At 49.5% G+C, this 7,436-nt stretch overlaps 1 long non-coding RNA gene across 1 annotated transcript; it reads right to left on the reverse strand.

The window, feature by feature from the left end:
* Positions 1 to 706: 706 nt before the first annotated feature.
* LOC113617006 (uncharacterized) lies at positions 707 to 2,930 on the reverse strand. Its single transcript, XR_003431471.1, has 2 exons — positions 2,732 to 2,930; positions 707 to 1,389 (listed from the first exon to the last, which is right to left on the reverse strand). It is a non-coding gene; the product is annotated as an uncharacterized LOC113617006 (long non-coding RNA).
* Between the last annotated feature and the right edge of the window lie 4,506 nt (positions 2,931 to 7,436).

Genomic DNA, 7,436 nt, shown 5'->3' on the forward strand with positions numbered 1-7,436 from the left:
AGTGGACGTAATAGAAAGAAGAAGTTTGGTTTACCTGTGGGACTGAGGTTACCACTGGTTACTCAGGTTACCCTGATACTGCAAGGATTTAGGGAATGGAAAGTAAGAGGGCAGTGAGAGAAAAATAGCCCAGGAGAAACCCCAAGCTAGAGAATCAATGGGTGCTATGCCTTTAAAAAATATTGACAGAGGATATGTGTGTGTGATAGATGTATGATTAGTACATAGACTGTCTCCTACTTACACATTTTGGAAGCTTGAACAAAATCTTGTCTTTTCTTTTTACCAGTGGGAGAGTTTTTGAGGCCCGGTCATCAATTCATCTTGACCCACATGCCCTTAGGATATTCTCTGAATTTCCATTTATTTGCCCTGCTCTACTATTTAGCTCCTGGCTGGGTTTCCCTTACTCTTTTTGTGCCTCCGTTTTCGAGACGGGCATCATCTCCCATGGGTCCAAAAGCTGTTCTCATTTTGCAAGTATGGGGGGATGTGTCTCCATGTGGCTGAAGTGCCCATCTCTCCTCCTCACCCTGACAGGACCATGGAAAATGTTCTTCAGCTCAGAAGGGCATCTCCCCATGCCTTCTGCTCAACCTGCACCCACATGCCCAGCCCTCCTAGGGCTCTTATTTAGGCAGCAGGATACAAAATCTGCAGGAGTTAACAACTGTAAGATGACGAAATAATCAAACCGACACATTCATGGCAGCGGAATTGTGTTTAATTGTTTGAAAAACTGGAGCAGAGACCAAGTGTGCTAAGAAAGGGTGGTCGGGCATGCTGCTTATATTTCCAAGCAGCCAAAAGGGCGAAGTATACAAGTCAGCAACGAAGATTAGAAGGTTTAGAACCGGATCCTTTCTAAACGGAAATTGCAGCTTCTAATTCATAAGAAATGTTGATCCAGGAAGCTGCCATCTTGGTGTTGCCTTTTCCACAAGTGTGGCTGCTTCCAGAAGCCGGGGGTGAGCGGTGCTGACAGCTAGCTGGCTGAGAGAGGGGAGTGGGCTTCATGTTCTCTGTTCTGCAGGGAGCTTGGCCTCTGGCCCATGCCTGGGGTTTACTTCTGCTTGGACTTCTGGCACTGCTGAGGGGCTGGGCACGTTGGGACAGAGGGCTCCTTGGCCTTGGGTGGAGGTTGGTAAGGCTGCTTGCTGTGCTGAGGTGGAGTTTAGCAGTGTTTTGGTGGGGGGAAACAGTACTTTACTGGGGGGCAGCATTGCCGCGGAGGGGGACAGTACTGCTGAGGTGGGGGACAGCAATCCTTTGGTGCGGGGCAGCAATACTTGGGTGGGGTGCAGCATTGCTGGGATGGAGGGCAGCAATCCTTTGGTAGCGGGCAGCACAGCTTCTGCTTTGGATGATACATTCTGGTCTGGATGTGCACTGCAATGGAAAAGACACTGAAGTGAGGAACTCTAGAACCTTAGAGATACTCAACCCAGGAGAACCACTTGCCTCGTTCAAACCTGTGCCGTTTCAACCTTTGCCTGCTGGCTTCACCGATTAAATGTGTGTGTGTGTGTCTGCAATGATGTGAGTCAGTATAAACTGTAGCTACAGTTTGTAAGCCATAGCAAGGTTTTAATTGAGACAAATAAAGAAATATAGAAGGAAGGAAGGAAAGAAGAAAGAGAGGAAAAATGGGTGAAAGGAGAAGAGAAATGGAGAGGGGTAGAAAAAACAAAAATATAAAAAATGAGAGAGAGACAGACAGACAGAGACAGGAGAGAGAAGGAAAGAATAAGAAGAAAGGTCAGGGGCAATGAGGACAAATGTATTCTCCTTCCACAGCAGATACTGTGGAATTTAGAACAGGATTTTCTTGGATGTGAGTCCTGTCTCAAAAATTAACCAGCTGTGTGACTTTGAGCAAGGTACTTAACTTCTCTGTACTCTTCTTAAAGTTGTTGTAAGGATTAATGAGCATATAAAACTCCACACAAACACATGTAAATACACAGGTAAATATGAGTGTAAAGATATATGTGTGTGTGTGTGCTCACGTGGTCACACACACACACATACACACACACGAGAACCAAAACACGTTGAGTACTCTTGTAAAGATTTTGACCTTTTATATAAATATCAAACAATTGTAATGGAGCATGCTAACCACTCTGTAAGAGAATTCATAGAAAAGACTCATCTAGAGACAAAAGGACCGTTTAGATCGATACTAAATTCTAGGGGAGAATGCACATCTTAGAGAGGGAAGTCATGGATCCCCAGGCACTGAGCACACGGGGGTGGAACAATGGTCCCCGACTCCCAGAGCAGGACATGGCCGCTTTACCACCTCCTCATGTCCTTGCTGCTCTGAGCTCCCTGGGCCTCTACCCCCTGCTCCCTGAGGAGCTCTCCTCCCTCGCTGCACTGGCTTTGCCCTTCAGGGCAGCCCTGCCCTAGAGTTGGTGCTACCCTCTCCTAATCAGCTCCGCTCAGCTCCTGGCCACGACAACAGCGCCACCACACACGCCAGCAGGACCCTCAACACAGGACTCTGGTCACACCCTGGACCCCCATCTCAGCCCCCACCCCACACACTTCAGATGTTGACTTGTAGCCCAAGAGAGGTGGGTCCCAAATGATACGGACGACAGAGGTGCCCACACAAGGCCTTTCTTTCTGACCAGCCAGCCAGTGCGCAAGCCCCAGCTGCCCTCAGAGTTTTGGACCAGGTAGAACCAAGCTCCCAAGAGCTGCGTTCCTTTGCCCGACATACCTGATTTCACCAGTGGCTGGAACGTGGAGATGCTGAGGCTTTTGAGATGCTCTAACACTGCACACCTTTTATACGTCTCAAATCCCTCTTGCAAGCCATGAGGTGGCCTACGATTGGGGTGTGCTAGGCCCCAGTCACAATAGGATGTATCTGCCCTTCCTCAAACTTGAGGTTTTACTCATCTCCTGGGCTGGTAAACTCACTCTCGGTTTGACGGTGCTTGAGGATGACAGTGCCTTCCCGCGAGCCCTGGCCCCATTTCCCCATCACTTTACGAGCCGTGGCTTCCTCGTGTTTCCAAACCCACTCGTGATGTTTTCCCCTAGAAGCTTGACTTCTGGGATGGTGCTAAGCAAGCATGCAGGACACTGCTGGGTGTGGGAGCGGTGAGGGTAGTGTTCCAGGATATTCCGGTTGGTGCGGGAAGGTGTGGGTGATCAGCGTGCACAGCGATCCTTGTTGTAAGAGAAACAACTACTGAGGGGTGAGTGGCTCTTGGGGAGACACAGTAAACTCAGCAAAGTTGGGACCATGACTTAACCTAGACTCAGAGCCACATTTAGCCTGATCTGGAAACAAACCTGGGCAAATCACTTTGATTTTTCACCTGCTGTAATATAAACAACAAATGGGGCCTGCAGCTCTCTGTGCTGCCTCTTGGTCAGCAAAACATTAGTCTTCATTCACAGAAACTGGGCGGTTACTGTTGAGAGTACGTATCTCACTTACAGGTGTATAAGTCACGCAGACTGCAGGCTTCTCAGGGAAATGATTATCATAAGTTGCAGAGGCTGGGGAGCTAAGAAACTTTGACCTGGCATGGGCTGCTGGACGAGTCACCCGTTCTGGCTCCTGGAATCTGAAATCCCAGTGCTTAAGGGCTGATGCGTCCTTCCCGTTCCACTTAGAGATTCCAGAACAAAGAAGGATGCCACAGGGCAGGGACCAGGATGAAAATGTTGAAACAACATCCATCAAAGGATGAAACATACATTAAATAATTCCCCAATTAGTGTTCCGACTGGGGCTCTGATCTTCACCAGCTGGGTGACTTTGGGCACTATACATCTGTGAGCACCAGTTTCCTCATCTGCTACACAGGATAACCACACACTGCATGTCAGCTGAAAGGCTTATTTTGGACAACATGCGTAAGCGTGTGTACACTGTTGGGCACAGAATAAGGGCTCAACGATGGTTGGGTGCTCCGTGGAGTCGGGCTCTGAAAGCTGGGGCAAAGCCCACTCTTAGAAGTAGGGAGGAGGTCGTTGCCACATTTGAAGGCAAGTAGCGGTACTTGCCGTCAGTGTCCTAAGACCTTGACTGACAGAAATGGAAATGGGCAAGCCAGTCCTGAGGCCGGCACGTTTCATTCTCAGACCTGGAACTTAGCCACAGCTCAGCTGCAAGCACTACGGTAACCCTACATCTTGGGAATTCACACTGCAGCATGAGAAGACAGCCTTGGATATCGATGGTGCCTCCTCTGGGACTCACCGTAAGGGCAGGATATGCATGGGCTCGGCCCCGAAGGAAACGCAGAGGATCCCAGGCCTTCCCGGGAGAAGAACCCCTTCTGCCTGTTGTCACTCTGACAGAAGCAACCCTGATAGGCTTGGAGAGAGATTTCAGCTCAGGTCCCTAGTAGCAGAGAGGAAAGGCCACGTGGGGCATGTGTTCTGGGATAACTAATAATTCATCAAGACGTAGTGAGCTCACACAACACACCAGGCCCTGGGGACGGTGGCCAGCAACGAGGGCCAGAGCCTCCCTGGTCCCTAAACCGTTTCACATCCTCTTCTCCGCCTACTGCTTCCAACTCTGTAGATACTTTTCAATGGTTTGCCTTGGATGAGCTGAAGAACTCAAACCCACCTGTGGCCGTAGCAATGCCTGCGTTACTAGAGAAAATGTGAACGTCTGAAGATCCATGAGTTTGGGCGTTACATCCAGTCCATCTTTTCTGGCCTAAGCCCTCACTACCCTGAACAGATTTTGTTGGGTGTGGAATCTGCTATCTCAAGCATGCATTATGTAGTATTGCATCTACCAACAGAGAACATAGGAACATGTCCTCTAGGAGCCAGAGGTACAAATAAACGCTTATCCTTGGGATGGTATTGTTCCCTGACGTTCATTGGCATCACTCTTTGTCTTCCTCCAAACCTCTGCCTCTCATATACAAACACACAGACACACACAGACACAGAAACACACACACACACACATACACACACACACACAAACACACACACACACGGCAGAAGGGACAATTGGGACCTAGGAGGTCACAGCAGAACCTGGCCACAGGCTCAGCCCACTGTATCTACTGTGCCAGGCATCTGTGAATGAACACCAGGCCGGGGCCCGTGCACACATATGCAGGGGAAGGCCGAGCTGAACCTCTGGGGCCGGCCGCATCAACAGACAGGGTTCCGGACAAAGGACTCCTGGTGGCTGGAGCTAGAGGCTCTCTGCTGAAATCCATCGCCAGCTGGGCATCCCCTGGGGCACGGCAGGGTGTGTGCCATCATCTGGGCAGCTGAGAGACGCCCTCCCTGTTCAAGGGGTCTTGTCCCGGGAGGATGAGGGAGGGGCAGTCCTCCCCTGACTGTCACAATCTCTGCTCGAGTTTCTAATTCAGGCCTTGAAGTCAGAGCTATTTTCATTTGACAGCTTCGAAAGTTTCTATTCGCTAAGGTTACTTAAGTAAAAAGTAGGGAAGAGAGGATTAAACCCAGCCCTGCCAGGCTCCCGGATATGTGTGTGTGTTCTTCTTCTTGCACTATACTACCTTCTAGGGAATTTCTTTGTTTGGAGAAGCTGGGAGGACGACGCCTGCCCAGCGGGGGCCTCTGGGACGCTGCTCCATCTTCTGTTCTCCATGGTCAGTGGAAGTCTTCACACGAGGAGTATTTACTCTGAATAATAACCCCGTGTGTGTCTTTGATATGAACGTGTACCCCTGTATAAGCACGTGTGAATGTGTGACTGTTTGAAGGTACTGTCTTTGCCTTCCCAACGGGTCAGTGAGTTTTAAGTTCTGGAAAGACGGGATCCACGCTTTATGCTTCTTCTAGCCACTAGCATGGTCAGAGCACTTGCCATGTTGCAAAGATAAGGACCAGGATTTGAATCTCACCTCCACCATGTGCAAGGTGTTGTTACACTGAACACGTAAGGAGCTTCTCTTCCCCTTGCCACTACCTCTCATAGGAAGAGCAAGACCTGCTTCCATATGGTGGTATCTGTGCGTGTGAGCGCTTGGCACACACCATGCCCTTCCCATGCTTCCTCAGCTTATCAGCCTCCTCCTGGGAGTAGGGTCTGCCTCCAAAAGACATGGCTGGCAGTGTACCTTGATAGGCAAATGTCACTGTGGGCCAGAGCTGCCCAGGACTGCCTCAACAGCAGGAATCATCATGGGCAGGTGTTACAAAGGGAAGTTTGTGGAAGCAAAGGGCAACCACACAATGTGGCGAATAGGCCCTGGACAAAATACCATTTCCGCCTGTGAACACCCCTCGGATGCTTTGGTCTACGCAACTCTTCCTTGTCCTGGCCCCAAGATGCGCCCTGCCCCTCACACCTTGTTCTTACTAAAGGTGTGGAACCCATGTCGTCAGGTTGGAGGTAATAAGTGGAGGGTCTTGCTTCTCTGTCAGGAAGTGGAGAATAATAATAAAAGCAAGAGCTAACATTCATCCAACATTTACTATGTGTTACATCCTACTTACTATTTATTTACATTGTCTCATTGAAGACCCCTCCCCGTCAACCCCAGGTTGCAGGTATTATTCTGCCCACTATACACATGAGTAAAGTGAGGCCTAGGGAAGTATTGGATTCAGTCCATCATAGACATGCATCTGGCATCCAAACCCACTATGACGGGATAAAGGAAAATTCCGCAAGATGGTCCACACATAACCCCGTGTGCACACAATCCTAGTGTGATAATTATTGGAGGAGAAAATTAAGTGAAGCCCAGAGAGGCAATTTTCAGCCTTGTCTTAATCAGCTGAGGGAGGGAGGGTGAGGAAATAGAGAATAAGAACCCAAATGAGAGTTCTGGGGCAAGGTCATGTATGTGAGGCAGGAGAGGAGCTACTTTGAGCCTGTGCGGACTGAGGTATCTGAGGATGGGGAATTGGCTCAAAGAGCTCATCATTTTCAGGGAGTCCACTTAAGGTGTCTACAGCTTTTCAATTCATTTTGTGTGTCATCGTTGAGTTCTGTTGAATGCAACGCTCTGTTGGAAATATTTAGGACACATAGGTCTGGAAACTGGACGCGCCCCCCAGCTTTCTGTGGTGTCAAATGGTGAAGGTGGCTGCAGAGGCTATGTGCTCTCTCCACCACGGACAGGGGCTGAGACGTTGAAGACTGGCCTCCTGGGAACAACTAGCACTCGCAGCATTGGCTGCTGCTCTGTGCAGTCCTGGAACGCACTGCTGCTTACTTACACACATCCCGATGTCTTTCCACTCTGAACCTCCCTTCTCCCGGTGTTCTTCCTGGAAAGACATTTTCTGGGAGCAATGTGGTGGATGTCATTATGACACAGATGGCCAAGTTCTCCTTCCTCCCCTCAACAGCCCTCAGTGTTCTCTCTCTGTCTCCTCTGAATTCTGAGGGCAGGAATGACATATCTGTGGCTTCCAAGTCGTCCATGAATTAGACGTCTTCCGGTCAAACTGTTTTT

Source organism: Aethalodelphis obliquidens, unplaced genomic scaffold (genome assembly GCF_003676395.1).
Source record: "Aethalodelphis obliquidens isolate GAN/ISIS:26980383/991018 unplaced genomic scaffold, ASM367639v1 scaffold1162, whole genome shotgun sequence".
NCBI classification, from domain to species: Eukaryota; Metazoa; Chordata; class Mammalia; order Artiodactyla; family Delphinidae; genus Aethalodelphis; species Aethalodelphis obliquidens.